Source organism: Echiichthys vipera, assembly GCF_963691815.1.
Source record: "Echiichthys vipera genome assembly, chromosome: 14".
NCBI lineage: Eukaryota > Metazoa > Chordata > Actinopteri > Perciformes > Trachinidae > Echiichthys > Echiichthys vipera.
Window position 1 is genome coordinate 18,599,686 of NC_139839.1, and position 16,956 is coordinate 18,616,641.

Below are 16,956 nucleotides of genomic sequence, written 5' to 3' on the forward strand. Positions count from 1 at the left end.
ACCGTTTTTGTTCTTGTTAGACTGGACGGATGGTTGTTGAAATTTGTTAACAAGCTGTAAATACAGTTACAGGAATATTCTCCTGCTTGCCTTATCTACAAATATTATTGTGCATTGTCAAAGTAGACATTTCAGATAAGACAACACACACACAGCTTAATAACAGAAACTATGCTTGTTAGCTATAATTGAAAAGTACATACTCGCATTACATACTGGTGTATTTATTGGCACAGAACAAGTTAAACAGTTGGATAAGCAATGTCTTTTTCCCAGCCAATCATTTGCTTAAATAAAGACAGTCATGGAAATCTTGAGAGCATGTCTGAGACTTGACTCAAAAAACAAGATGTCACGAGAAATTTGATAAGTGAAGGTAAATGTCCCATGATTCATGCTCTTTTTAAAAAAAAAATCATCACAAAAAATAACTTAGAAAGACTGTATACTCTTTAAACACATTTTTACCACTGTAGTGCACAAAAGAAGCGCATGCTGCAATAACATCCATCAAAGCCTGGTATCACAGCTGCACGAATATGAAATCAGAGCTGTGACATTCTAGCTTGGATTTCTCTTTTATACTGAAATAAATGATACAAAATAAAGTTTCTATACACATCCGTGGCGTCACATACACTTACATTTGAAAGAAAGGCAGAGGCGAGCACTTACCTATACCTAAATGACAAGTTGGCCTCTCATATCAAATATATTTTGTTGATTGAAGGCCTCAGTTATTCCAGGGGACTCAAAAGAAACGTCTTAACTTCTTAGAGCCGCCCTCCTTTACCTGCTCTCACTACTGACTGAACAATCTTTAGTTTATTGAAACGATCCCACAAGGGTTTTCTACTGATTAACTGTCAATGTGCCTTTTAATTTTGAGAACACTTTAAATGAAAAAGGAACTTACTGCTTATTTGAATGGTGAAATACAGAGAGGTGCATTTTTTTGTATCTTAAAGGGGCACTCGACTGATTTTACATGATAAAGTCCATCTCTGGTGAGCACAGCTCAGCCTGTGGAAACAGCTGTACAGCATCTTCTGTGCCTCTGCCTTAAACACACTTTGAGGTTGCATTATGGGAAGAGTAAGATCGATGCACACCACATGGTCAGATTATCCTTGGCCTCTGCAAAATCTTTTACAGTAAATCTCTAAATCGGTCTGCCCACCATGATAGACAATCATTTCTGAAATCAATTAACATAAATCTGTCTGTCAGTAATCTAAGATAAGTAGACATTTCTGAGGGACATTTACATATTGTGGTACAAACATTTGTATATCCTTTAACAATAAATAATAAGTACAGAATAATGAAGTCCACTTACATTATTCTACACTAATTATTATTTGTGATGAGAAATGAACTCATCGTACAATAACAATCAGAAACCCTACAGCTAATTTGAGGCCATGAGCACATGCGAGTTTCCATGAAAATCTCTACATGTTTACTAAGTTATAGTATGACGACAGAGTTGCGGTTTATTCAGCACATTTAATCTTTCATTAAGTGTGTGTGGTGTGTGAGCATTAAGAAAACAAGCTTGTTCCAGATTAATTGTGAACTATTGTCATCTTGGCAGCAGTAATGGAGAAATCAAAGAAACAGGGAGACACACCTCTCTTCTGGCTTTAGGCAAATATGCATATTAATGGTTGAAATAATACTATTTGAACAGGTAACTGGTTGTTATTTTCCAAAATGATCCTCATGGAGAGTTCATCCTGAGAGATGTGGGCTTTTTCAGATGATGGTGGAATGATTGGACAGTTGAGTCGGGGCGGCTCTTTCTACAACCTTGCATTGCAGCCTCTGCCATCAGTGTATGGATGTGTGTGTGAACCGGTGGCATGTAGCCCAAGCATGAGCGTTTTGAGGGGCCGTAAGACTAGAAAGGAGCAATATAAATGCGTGTCCATTCACCATTTCAGGTTCACCTCGAGATATCACAAAAGATAAAGTTACGGAATGACTCATTGCTGAAAGCGGACAACTTTTAAATTGGGACAATGATGGAAAGTACATAATCAGGCTTAGTTTAAGCTTGAATATTCCCGTTATATGCTTTTTAATACATTGTTATCTACATTTCAGAGTGAAGCATGGCACTTTTTTTTTTACAACATTTATGTCACAGCTACAGTTAGTTAAAATTTGCATGTAAAATATGAGGCAATATTACAGCATAAACCTCCCAGTATATAATGGAGAATACATTATGGTATAACCAGCTGACGTTGCTAAGGCTCCAAACACTGAATTGCACTGATTATTAGGGTATCTTGCTACAGCGTCTGTCGATTGTGTGAAACCTGAGGGACTGATTCATCCAACAAATATAGTCATTTTTATCCATTTTCATAATTGCTCTGATCAGCCCCATGTAGACCAACATGTGATGAGTTAATGTGAGGTAATTAGCTTCTGAAAGCATACGTCAGACAGCAGAAGGCATGATTCACGCAGCATCAATTTACTGTACATATGGAATACCAATAAATATATTCAGTGCTTTTTATAACCTGGTGATAATATGTGTGATCAGGAAATTAGAATGAATGGTGTTGTTTTTTTAAGTGGTGTGTGTAAAATCATAAATTACTATCTATTCATTTCATTTCACCACACACACACACACACACACACACACACACACACACACACACACACACACACACACACACACACACACACACACACACACACACACACACACACACACAAACAAACGCACATACACACACGCGCGCGCACACGCTCTCGCTCACATAACTTTATTTAGTATATAGTCCAGTGGGCGGGACTCTGAGTGTGGACTAACCCTGGCTGCAGGAAAGCTCTCCATTCAGCCTTCAACTGTGTAGCGGGCAGGACACGGTTAGAGCAGCCCCGTTATACGAGAATACAGCGAGAGGCGCGTGCGTGCGTGCGTGTGTGTGTGTGTGTGTGTGTTTGAGGGCTGTGTCACCGCCGTGCACTTTCATCTCGAGACTACTTTTTTGGAATATAGGACGTCGGGGTTTCGGGTCGGTTAAAGCCCCCCTCTCTCTCCCATTTGGATTGGACTGACCCTTAGCCGACACAGGAGGTAAGTTTCCATCTCTGGGTTGTAACGTTAACGTTGCTCACGGTTCCGTCCACAGTGTCCCCGAGTCCCCGAGAAGTCAACGGTTGGAAAATGAGAAACTCGGTAACCCCTGTGATAACGGGACAACGCATAGGTTTGCTTCTCTTTTAGGTGTTTACTTTTCTGAATGTGCTTTACAGTGTTTAGACTTTTCCCCATGCAGTCTGTTTCACACTAATGTATGGAGGCGGCGCGTCCCTTTTTTTACCATGTTTTAATATAACGTTGACTATATTGAGACCGACTTTTTCTTTGGTACTGTAGCTATCTACCTTTAATGTTACATAATGAAGTTTTGCTTGTGCTGACATAGCTATCTGGACACCAGCTGATGGTTTGGGCCATACACAGGCACATCATAATACTGCACCGGAAAAAATGGGAGCTTGTCTCTGTTCCCTCAGCCCTGTGTTCCCTCAGCCCTGTGTTCCCTCAGTCCTATGTTCCCTCAGACCTGGTTTCCCTCAGTCCTGTGTTCCCTCAGTCCTATGTTCCCTCGGACCTGTGTTCCCTCAGACCTGGTTTCCCTCAGTCCTGTGTTCCCTCAGCCCTGTGATCCCACAACTCTATGTTCCCTCAGTCCTGTGTTCCCTTAACTCTATGTTCCCTCAGTCCTGTGTTCCCTCAACTCTATGTTCCCTCAGTCCCGTGTTCCCTCAGTCCTGTGTTCCCTCAGATCTGTGTTCCCTCAGATCTATGTTCCCTTAGTTCTGTGTTCCCTCAGTCCCATGTTCCCTCAGCCCTGTGTTCCCTTAGTTCTGTGTTCCCTCAGTCCCATGTTCCCTCAGCCCTGTGTTCCCTCAACTCTACGTCCCCTTAGTCCTTTGTTCCCTCAGCCCTGTGTTCCCTCTGTCCCATGTTCCCTCAGTCGTATGTTCCCTCAGTCGTATGTTCCCTCAGTCCCATGTTCCCTCAGTCCTTTGTTACCTCAGCCCTATTTTCCCTCAGTCCTGTGTTCCCTCAGTCCTATGTTCCCTCAGCTGTAATTTGGGGGGAATCCTGGAGGGAACATAGGATTGAGGGAACATAGGGATGACCCAAAAACAGTATGGTTTGAGGGGAATGAAACGTAAGCCTAAATGAAAGTGGCGTACGTTTAAAAGGGTGAAACAGAGAGCGTATTGATGCGGAGGCTGGAGCCCTGTCGTCAGCAGTGGCCCAGCAGACATGAACTGTGAGGAGGATGTGTGCTGGCAGCTGAGTGGGACAGCATGGGCTGATCCATGGCTCACTGAACTGGGGTGTTCACTGCGCCATATGCTCCTTTTTACATCATGCTGCTAAACATTTGGGCCAGCCTCCTGACTCATGCTATCTTTCTGTCCCTGAGGTAATTTTTAAGTCCTGACACTAAATCCAACATCCCACATTTACGCACATTGTGGGCTGGATAAATTACATTTTGGTGTCAGGTCTGCTGCCCCTATGGAGCCAGAGGTCAGGAGTCAATCCTAATCCTCTCTATACTGTTGCTGCCTTCCACTGACAGCTGTCTCACTGTATACTCACTAGTCAAAATGATACACTTTTCAAAATAATGGTGTGCAAAAACGCCCATTTATAATAAATATAATACATTTACAATATAACTTGAAAGTCAGCCAGCCAATCAGCCAATCACAGTCCAGTCCAGATGTCCTCCAGAATCTCCAAGTGTCACCAGGTTCATCTGTCGTCACGTCATAATTATCAGATTTGTTGAGCAGAGTGAGAATATACCAACTGTGTCAGTGGCTTAATCACTGTCGATGCAGTGATTAAGAATGGTTTGAGGGAATCAGGTTGTAGGGTTATACAATTTAGTGCTGTTTACCTGATACATGGACTTAAATGGGATGGGGTGTACAGAAAGGGAGAAGGGGAGAGAAGGGGGGAAACCCAAGGCGTTGTCCTGGTGCCACTCAGCAATAAAGGCTTAATGTTAAATTGGGAAAAAATAGTAAACATCGTTTAAATTTAGGCGTTGTTATTTGTTTTTGCTGCAGGCAATACTGATAATTATCATTATGAGATTCTCATAATATGAGATACAAGAAAATCATTATCTATTCATCAAGAGTTTGCCACAAATATGATTTATCTAATAATTTTAAGAGAATGTCCTTTTTAGAATTATGTTGGCCATACTCATTGTTTCACAGCCTCTTTGGCAGTTTTCTCCCTTTATCCCTTCCCGTGTTATTTACTTTCTTCATGTCCCTAATTTTGTCTCCACTTTGCCGCCTGTTAATATGCAAAGAATATCAGATTACAGCATTGTATTTCAGCTTTAGGAGTCAACGGAGAAAAAGGCCTTGTGGACATTTCCTTTTTTCTGAGTCATAACTGTGGTAATTGGTATTCAGTTTTGCGTCAGCAGTGCTGTGTCTGGGCTTTTACGTCTTTGTGCTGAATCTATGATGTGGTGAAGGTTAGTTAACTGATGACACACAGCCTCGCCTCTGATGTTACAGAGCATGTTGTGGGGAAAGTAGGTTACTGGGCCATGTCCTGCAAGCTTTAACTGAACGCTAGTCTGAATTTTGCTAGAGCTGCTTAGTGTGACTGGGCATGCACAAATGGTGTAGGCTTGTGCAACAGCAAAGAGATCATTTCTACAGTCTGTCACTTTAAGGGAACAGAGCGGCGCGGGAATGTTGAATGTTTAACCCATGTCGAGTCATCTTAAAACACACATGAAATGGGGAGAAATCTGACAAAAGGTTGACTAACGTCACAGGTTGCAAATTATTAAGCCCTGCCTTAATCATCCGCGGTCTAATCGTTTTGCGTGTGAGCAGCCTATTTTTAGTATTTAAATTGTATCAATATGTACATTTTACTTACTCACATTGACATCAATGTTTGTTTTTCTTTTATTAATACAAATAGAAATTCTAGCCGAAGCTGAAGAGACAGGTGGCGAAGTGCTATACTGTCTGTAAGGAAGTCAGAGAAATGAATCTTGGATTTTGTTCCTCTAAAAATATTACAGACCTTTTGAATCATGGTGCAAAACAAAAGTTAGTTTAGTATTATATGGAAACTCTCGTACTTGGATGTCTCTGTACTTGCTTCCTGTTTGGCACCTATGGCCTATATGGGTGTGTTGTTTCTTTACACTTGGCTATGACAATAGTTTTTCCTTGGGAATAACAAACTTATTTTTAGCAAGTTCGAAAGTCATTCCATATACATGAAATACCTGAAACACCAGAGGCGTGCTTAGTTAGACAGAGTGGAAACATTTCAAAGCAGGTTATAAAATAGAAAAGGCTGAGAGACTATATTAAACAGGAATTTAAAGAATGTATAATATGCATCCTAATCACACAGATTCTCATACACCTTAACAAGCTTTAACAATAGTTTCTCATGTTTCAAGTGTTTCGAATGCCTTCTGTCAGACCCTCAGAGATAGTTTGCACTCTTCCTGCAAGTCCTGGAGTACTTTTGTAATAGCAAACAACAGGCACTAACAAAAAAACAATATTCCCAAACACTAATCACTATTCTGATTATTGTGTCAAATGTGAAGTTATTTTATCACCTACAGTTATCTCTTTCTAGGGCATGTTTTGAATACATGAGGTTGTCAATTAATGCAAGCACGTAGTTTGCTTCTCATTTAGAGTTTGGAGTTAAGAACGTCTGTGCATTGCTCTCTGGGCGCTGTTGTGTGCTTTTGCTTTTGTAGAAAGTCCCCCAAGTTATAATATGATGTTTAATATTATTTACTCTGGAGATTACCTACTGGAGATCGAAATTAGTACTAATACTTTATTAATACTTGGTTTATTCTGAAATACTGTTATATTTTATAGTTCAGAATTTGATAGAATATCCACTGTGGCTATACCGCTGCTGTACTTGCATGTTTTTTAAATAACCAAGGAACTTCAACAAAAGCCTTTATTTTGTGAAAAAAAACCCAGTAACAAATGTGTCAGAAGAGAAAATGTTGTTGTTTTCTTAGAGCTATAGGATTCAAAAATGAATGGGAAGTGTAGAGGCCACAGCTTTGAGTGACTTCAGCATCTTGGTTTGATCTTGGTCCATTCTTCTTCAGTCTCTTCCACAGTTCAGTAACTGCAGTGGGTTTCTTAGACATTACTTTGTCACCAAGGATTTCCAGAGATTCTCTATGGGCTTTAGCCCGGTTGAGGGGGGTGGGCTTCGGCACAGCACGATTGCACATGTATGAGCACACACATTGAAGGTGATTATAGTACTAAAATGTTATATGAGCATTTCTATTTTTTATGTCTCAGTTTGTGTTTTGTAGATGCTCTTGTTTACAAACAGATGTTTATGTTAATATTTGATATATGGTTTCTATATCCACCCGTATTAGGGTTCGATCAAAATAAGCTTTCAATTTTGAAATCAGATCAGTATTTTTTTCTTCTCCTCTAAAGTCCAAATTGAATCTTGTATTTGGGGAATTGTGACCCCCCCCTAATCTGTAAAGTTAAATCACACAGAAAAGTCACAGCTTTGAAAAAGGACATGCCACACACTGTGGTTAACAAATGTTAATCAGCGTTGTTGAGTCAAACCTGTGCAATTGACAAAGCCAATAACAACCCACCTCCCTACACTATGCTCTGTCATTCTTACTGTAGTCTGAATGTTTAGAAAGTTTTGGATTTCAGGCTTCACATACCTTGTTATACATTTTTTGAACAGTGAATTATTGGTGAATCTCCAGTATGCAGATTTTTAAGGACCCTTGAAGCCCTTAGAGAAGCAGTGTGTCTTAAGAGACAGCCATTCTGATGTTTAACGTCACACATGTGCATTCCTCTATACTGTAAAATACCGACTGATGCCTGCCACGGTGAACTCTTCCACTGGAACTATGTTGCACATGACTCTCGAGACTATGACTGGTATTCATCTCACCCTCCTTTTAACCTTGTAACTATGACAGACAAAATGTTCAGCTCCAGTTATATAACTGCCTCTGCAGACGTCATAGTCCTTGCTGCTGCCGCTGATCCCTTGCTCCGAAGCACACAGTCTTTGTCCTCCGTAGCTTCAGGCTCAGATCCACCGGGGCATGATAAAGACATTCAGCTGCTTTAAAAAAAAGTCCCCTTCTTCGGGCTGTAAGCCTTTTTTCATTATCAGAATTTGCCTCCTAATTATATTTGTGGCATGAAACGAGTGGCGTTACTTGAGATTAATATTTGAAGATGGTGTGTGAAACCTTTTCAGAGACATATCAAATGTATTAAGATGCATGAAAACACTCTATTAAGCAAAAAAATGAACGGCAGTGACCTGGAATGTTCCGAGTGGCTTTTCAGCCAGTTCACTCAAAGGAGTGGAGGTCTCCGCTAGATTAAATGAAGTTCAGGTACCAGGGAAAATGAATTCAGCACTTCACACATTCTTTTTTCTTTCTTTGGCGACCCTGTGTATGTTATATCGCTGATTCACATGAATTGAGCTGTCTCTCATGACACAGGGTCACGTTCAAGAATCGGGTGTGGCTACACTTTGTATTGCAGATGACGAAAAAAAAAAGGTTTCACAATCAGTGTGGGCCGGGCCCCTGTGTGTGTGACCTAGATGTGATTCAGATCTTTAGCTCAGGGTGTTGGCTGCATGGTCATTACAATGAGGTTTGTTTTTGTTGAATGAAACACAGCAGAAGACCATAAACAAACATGTCAGGTCTGATGCTGAAACGAAAAGACCACTCCCTGACAGGGTTCCTCATTCCTTTGATGTTCAGTAGGTCATCTGCAATCTGTGATGGCAAGAGGCAAAACCTGATCATGGCTCATGACACTGAACTGGAGTGTCAGAGCTCCCATGCCATTTATAGTTAGTTAAGACTGGATGCTCTTGTCTCTTCTACTGCAGTATTATTATTGATCTGTTTTGTTGATATGATATGCATGTTGTAGAAACACATGGAAATGTGATACGTTTCAGATATCTGTGGGGAAATCTGCTTCTCCATTCACAGTGAGGTCCCCAATTATTCTCAATTTCAGGTTCAGGTTGTATTTGGGGTTTTTACTAGAACATGTTTATGCTTTATTGTTCAAAAAACACATGATTTCTTTTCATACTGTCTGTCTAATTATACTTAAGTATACACCCTCTGTCTGAAACACTCAGTTTTAGCGCCTGTCTCTTTAAGACCCCCTTCTAAAAAAAAGCCCAGTCTGCTGTCAACGGTAATCGTTTGTTGGTCTTGTACATTTGTGTTCTCTGCATCTTTGCACCATCATTGCAGCCGGAGAACGGCACTGTAGCAGCCCTTTCAAACTACGAAGTAGTATAGTTGTGACATCACAACCACAGTTTCTGTGTGGATTTCTCTGTGTGTTGAGTGTTTTGATACTTAAACTAGGGATGGGCGTGAGTGATCAATTCCTCGAGTAGTCCTCGTTTCAAATTAATTTGATTGGTGAACAGCACTCAAGTTTTTTGTGTGTGCGTGCAGCACCTCTTGCTTCTGCGCTTGACCCGAGACACAAACACTTTTTGGAGGATTTTTGGAACAGGCTCTCCACCTCACCATCTGAGAGAAGTTGTGTGACCTACATGACGGGGGGTTACTGTGCAAGGCCCAGACGAGATGGAGGAGGAAAGCAGTGAGGCTCTGGGCCGTAAGCACAGAGGCACTGGGCACCCTCTTCGGAGAGGACTAGCTTGAAAATATGGACGTCAACGAGCTAGAAGCTTGTTTCAGTGAGCCATGCATTTGTCCTCAGCAAAACCCACAAGTGGTTGAGGTCCAACAGGTACCGGTACAGAAAACTGAGCGTTGTGTCAAAGCAGCACCTGCTGATACCTGCCACCTCTCTGCCAGCGGAACGCCTGTTCTCCACAGCGGGACTGATCATTAACAAAAGCCGAACGCAAATGTAATCACGTTTTTGTAAGGGAACAATGTTTTGAAGTTGTGGTTGTGAAAAAAGAAATCCTTAAATGGTAACTGTGACTGTTTTGGTTGAGAATAAGCATTAGGTGTTGGGTAGGCTGTGTTGCAGTACTTCATTATTCCTGCAGGAAGATGCATTGAGTTCTAAAAACAGATTTGGAAAAACGAGTACTCGATTGGCCGTCGAGGAATTGATGCGATCCATCGATCTTGGAATGAACTTGTCGTAACCATCCCTACTTTCAATGTTATTTTAAAAAAAGACATGGAAACCCAACCTTTTATAATATGGTACCTTTAAGAGTTTGTTCAAGGACACTTCAGCAGGGTAAATTAATCAGTATAATGAATCATTATCACAGTGATGATTTCTACACTCATTACACCAGTCTGCTCCCCTGTTAGCATGAGCTGTTATCCTGAATAATATTGTGGTTTTTTAAGCATCCAAATTAGCTCTACTTTACCGTACTGTAATCAGGCATGAAGCATAATGTGTCAACGCTCAGCAAATGTGAAAACCAGTCAGGGTGATTATGTGTTTTCCAGACGACTAATGATCCAGCTTTTTTCTCATTAAAAATGTAGGTGTTATTAACCAACTCTCTAAGTCAGGGATCTGTTGTGATTAGATGACAACTCATTTTTCCAGTTAACAAGCGCTCGGGTCAAAAAAGAGGCCATCTACAGCTGATAATGTGTCCTGTAGTTCAACTATAATATTAATTACCTTACAAATATATGAAACATTAATGTGTAGCTGTCAATAATGACTGCTGTTTCAGCCGGGGAATGAGATCTACAGTACTGTATGTTTGGTTATTGTGGACTAAAAGCTAGACAGAATGGATATTTGGTCATAGTTCAATATTTGTTTACCTGTTTCCTCAAAGAGAATGTTTTTTTTTTTATTATTACAAGCTGCTTTCCTTTTTAAAAGGAAACCCGAATTTAATGATAGACATTTGTGTGCTTTCAGGAGGAAGCTTTGGAAATATGGACAGCAGCGTTTCATAACAAGGAAAATGAAATAGCGATAGGAATGGAGACATAAGGTCATTTTTTCCATGGACTGCCTGCGAAAGGCTATTTGAGTTCACTTCAGAGTCTGTGCACAAGAGAGTGGCTGGTTGCCGTTGTAGAAAAACCTGCTGGTGAATTTATAACAATAATATTATTCTGGTTATCAGCTCAAATTGTTTTTTTTGGGCATTGGCACCGTAAAAGAAAAGCACACTTCCACAGCCAGGAATTTAATCAGAGATGTAACCTGCTATCTGAGCTGGAGACAGCGGCAAAAGAAAGAGCTGCAGTGCCCTTTCCACCCATGCCCTAGAATTGTGACCCACATATTTGCTCACACACTGCCTTAGGTAATTTCATCTTTTCCTGAGAAGCAGCATACAATAACAGGCCTGGAGTAATTTGGTGATTCATTTACCATTGTTGGAAGAATATAATTATGAGGACATCATGTGAGAGTAGATCTACCTGGTGAAAAGATGTTTGATTTAACGGGCTGCTGTTTTTCCATTAAAAGGATGTGACCCCCCACAGTGAGGCCGTGAAAGTGTTATTACAAGGCACTTTGGGGGAAGTATCACCATTGACAAATGTTGTATCAGCATGAAAACCAAACAGAATAAGTGAAAGAAACGTACATAAAATGTTGTTGTTAGACCGAACAGGAGCACTGCACACTAAAAATGATATGACTAATTTGTCTTTTATTAGTTATTTGTTTTACTAACATTAATACTAATTTAGTCTTAAATGACAGATTAGAGCCTGACTGATATTGACCAGACAAAACCTTTTTACATATCATATTGAACATATAATGAAGAAAAACAATACTTGGGGTGATTTAGAAATAGTGTAGCTATTTCTTTAATTTGTAGTTATTCTTTATTAAAATGGTTCGTCATTGACTGATACTGTAAGTTTATTTAGCTATTTAGTGTTCTCTAGAATGTATTGAGAGTGTACTAAACATTTGATTAATAATGTATAATTAAATATTCTTTAGTGAAGCAGCCTTCTGGGTACCTTTGTATAGTCATATCGGCACAAACTTTGTACACAATCTAGCTAGAGAAGGTTAATTTTATTCCAGTTAAAAAATGTCAGTCTCAAAAAAAACCTTAACGGTCAGGCTCTTCTTCAGATTACCAAGGTGAATCTGAAAAATACTAGAGTTATAGCCAGTACATGTTATGATAATAGTATTTTTGCTTTCAAATTCACTTAAATGATTATTCAGAGTCACTGTTGATCGGCTATTTGTGTAATTTATAATAGAAGTACATCATTCAGGTCGTATACTTAGATCTAATTATAAGGGGCATGTGTTTTTTGCGTCGTGCACTGCAGGTGAGGATTTGTTGAACTGCACTGTGACAGGATTGTCCAGCGGGTAAAAATCAGTGAGTGCAAGGGTTCAGCTGTTACCCAGAGGAGGATTAGCGTGAAGCTGCAGTGTGGTTGAAATGGACAGCGCTCATGAGAAAGTACCACTGAGGAGGGGCATGTCGATGTGTTTTGTTTTTTACTGACGTTGACTTTTTCCATTCGGTAGTCAATGGAAGAAAATGCTGTTTTGGTAATGAATATCACAAATATAGTCCATTCTGTGATTTCTTTTCTGCTATGCTGTTGGATAACATCGGAAGTTGTTGTCAGGGCTGCTCCATACTGAATTACAGGGTGCAAAATGTCCTCGACCTGAACACTGTGTAATATCAATCCAGTGAGAATGGACTGAAGAATGGTTATGTAGGAATGAGACACCATTTTCAGTAATAATGTGTTTATCTAGTGCTGATGTGATGCTTTTATCATTCTGGGAGAAGACAGAGCTCAGGCGTGTGAAGCATTCATCAGAAATGTCCGTTTTTAACATGTACTTATTGCCAGTTATCTAAATGAAGGCTTCAGTAATCTGACCTCATTTACTCATGAGATTGTGAAAAACAGTGCTTATTCTTCTTTTACCACTTCAGTTTTTCAGAACCCTTTGCCGTGTCTCACGTCCTTTAGGAGTTCTTGTTTTATTACTGCCATTTGAGTCATTCTTTATATCAAATACAATTTAATAACAAAAGAAAAATGAGTAAAACTTCAAATAGTAAATCCAAACTGCCCGACACTTTATCAATATTAATCAGACTAACAGATGTGCTTTTAAGGTGTGCATTAAAAATCTCCTGGACCTGAAAAAAAAATGGAAACCAGTGGCTTGATGGACATATCTGCCTTGGTTAGGGGGGAAATAGACACCACACATTGTTACCATGGGAACACAGAGCGAACAGCAGTGCCACAGTCTAATTAATGACAGTCAGTGCTTCGGCAGAGGGCCGTGATGACATCATCAATACCAGTATCACAGATGTAGCTGGAGGCAATATGGCTTGGTGTCGAGTGATTATCAAAATAATCCACTTTTTCACTGATGTAAAAGGCAAGCAGTCTGGACAAAGGTGGGGACGTAAAGCACCCACCGCTGAACATTTATCATGTAGCGAGGCCTGATTATGAGCTCTAAATGTCATCTCATCATCCAATAGCATGACCTACATAAAAGAGCAGAACTAATCTCCATGTAGGCGGATGGTGAATAATGCAGAAAAATGTGGGAGATCTTTATAAATCTTAGATGTCTCACACATAGCAGCAATTTAGTTATTAAATCATCACTTCACATTGTTCACTTTCATGGCATTGTTGTATAATATAAAGTTAAAAATACCATATAAATGAGTGGATTTCATTAAAACATTTTTCATGTGACATACCAAGTGGTAGCTGTTCCTACATTAATATGCTGTTAGAGCCTTTTGGAGTTGTTCAAAGACGCCATGTAAGACTAATTTCATTATCGGAATTTGCTTCTTCTCATTATATTCGTGGCATGAAATGAGCGGCGTTACGCGAGATAAACATCTGAACATGTGTGTGCGAAGACGCTGCATTCAAAAGACTAAGATCTCTATTCAGCAAAATATACGGCTGTGACCTGAAATGTTCTGAGTGGCTTTTCAGATAGTTTATTCAAAGGAGTGGAGGTCTCAGCGACATTGAATGAGGTTTGTTAAGTATCAGGTAAAATGAATTCAGCGACTATTTGAGTGCTACACCGTCGGCTGCACAGACCTTTTTCCTCTTACTTTCTTTGGAGACCCTGTGTAGGGAGGTTGTGCAGGTTCTTTTGAACATCATTTAATTAAAAAGGCTTCATTAGTTGACTTTTTGTTAATGTTACATAACAAGAGACAGCTGTTCCTACATTTATATGCTTTTAGATCCTTTTTGAGTTATTCAAAGACATCACTTTAGAGCTTCACTTAAGAGCAGGGTATGTTAGCCATCCACAGATATAGTTAAGCTAAATGATTCACAGTGCTTTCACATGCATGTTATTATTATTTCAATATCTTAGTATTGTATGCACCATAAAAATGTGTATAGGCTTTGGGCCACCCTACACGTTATTAGGTGGTAGGCCCAGTTTAATATGCAACTACATTGTATACAATATATGCAGTAGGTCCCTGGTCCATCTCTCTTTCAGCTGAGGTGTCTCCTGCTTCAGAGTGTCGATTGGCATCACAGTGCTTTGAGCTAAATGCTAACATCAACATGCTAACATGCTCCCAATGACAATTCTAACATGCTCATGTTTAAAGGAGCTGTACTCGACATTCAGAACATTAATAGAGCAGCAAACAACTATTTTCTATGTAAAGATATAGTGGAATAATGGTGTCCTGAAGTCACTGTCGCTCAGTGTGTCTTGTAATCCGAGTTTCTCTGGTGTTTGTTTGATAGCCGGTCTACTCGTGCATACATGTTAAGTGAATGTGAGTGCCTTTTGCGTAGGTATCAGGCGCAGAGGGTTGTGACAAAACGTCTGTATTATACAAGGGGGGACGGTCTTTGAGAGCCGTGTGGAGGAAATCCCGATCCATTTTTCTTTCAGTATTTCAAGTAGTGTTAAAGTTCCTTTAACAAGTTTACTGTTTACCCATGTTAGCTTAGCGTGCAGCTAACGTGCAGCTAAGACTGATGGGATGCAGGGATGATGATAGCGCTAGATTATGGGTCATTTTGGGACATTTTACTGTGTATTTGTTACTAATTTGAATTTTTCCTTAAATTGAGATAAATGTTAATGGCAATCCATCCATTATAGTTGTTATGACATTTCACTTTAGATTTTCTCTAAGGGCCCAAAGGGAATTATTTAGCAAATGCAGACACTTATTTATGGAGTCTGTGAATGATCACAGTAGGAAGTATTTGTACTGTAAAATGTTCATGTGAAAGCTTCAGAAATTATTCAACAACATTAACTTCTTCTGACGTCATCTGTGCATTTATTGGAGCATGCAGGAAAAGGAATTGATAGGGAGTTCATAAACTACGAGGCCTAAAAGACAACGCAAACGTGTCGCAACAACTACTGCCGTTGGTATAGAATCCCAAAATGAAGCGCGTTGACAAAAAAAAGCCACACTCACTTTTCACTTCACGTTTGCCTTTTTGTCTCCGTAGTATCCTTTGGCGTAAAGCAACCACAGACTAGACTGGTTGGTAAATACAAATGGGCTGTGTGCAGTTTATTGACATCATGTTGCATGATTTCCAGACTTTTTAGATAGTTACCTCTCAATACCTGATGAAGCCACTATCTCTCTGCGGTCTAATGATAGGCTATATTCTTTTCTTTTTGCATCATGTTTTTGTATTTCTGGTAAGCATATTGTATTGCATCCATCTGTATTAAATGTATCTCATGAAATGCATTATTATTACATTTCTCCCTCTTGTAAACTTACCGCTTTCGTTTCGGCTTTTGTATTTCAACATCTGACAGCAAAAACAGAGTCAGATCTCTCTATCTGACTTCTTACTTCATGAATGCTCACATTTGATGATCAAAACTGTCTTCAGATGACGGTAGAATGTGTATGTGTAGACTTTACTTGTTTCTAGAGTTTGAGAATATTTAAGTACTAGTTATTATGGGTCGCTGCTGCTGACAGTAGAGAAAGTGTTAAAAGTTACAGGTTTGACACTAGTTTCACTGACTTACTGGCACATACATGGAGGACAGCAATACCACAGCAGATGATAGAATGGAATATTTTTTGTTTCCGGTCTTGGTTTACATTGGCTGACAGTGTATTTTGTATAGTATCTTTGTCTGGGCTTAGTCACCACTACCGTATAATTGACGTTTGACAACCACCTGACTTCAATGTCTCTCAGACATGAGAGAAACTGGGACATCCAGTGTGATCAAACAGTGGGAGCTCCACTCATAAAAGGCCTATGTTTGGAATCAAATGTGACCAATGTAGTGGGGAGTAACATGCTTGAACGTTTCTACACGTACACAGCAGTGGAATAATGCTTTTCTTAGTGATTTACTGGTATTTAGTTGATAAAAAGTGTGTTTTTACTTTAATATACAAAGCATATTTTTTTTTCCAAGTGTATTTATTAGTTTTTTGTTTGCAAATTACAAATAAAATATATATAAAACGTATATACATGTCATACAAAGCATATTTTGGTTGCTTGGTCATAGGGATGAACCAGGGATAGGGATGCAACAGTCTTCCGGACACAGACTTAGCATGCAACGTTGGTTTGATTTACATCAATTAAAACACAGAGGGAGAGAGGGAGAGAGGGAGAGAGGGAGAGAGGGAGGGAGAGAGAGAGAGAGAGAGGGAGAGAGGGAGAGAGAGAGAGAGGGAGAGAGAGAGAGAGAGGGAGAGAGAGAGAGAGAGAGAGAATACTAATGTAACACTAGTTTGTATCAGTAGCTATTGAAACACATTTCATTTGCATTGGAATACTGATAATGCTGGTAATATTGGTTACTATAATAGTGATAGGAAATGTTCATACCGTTTCGTCT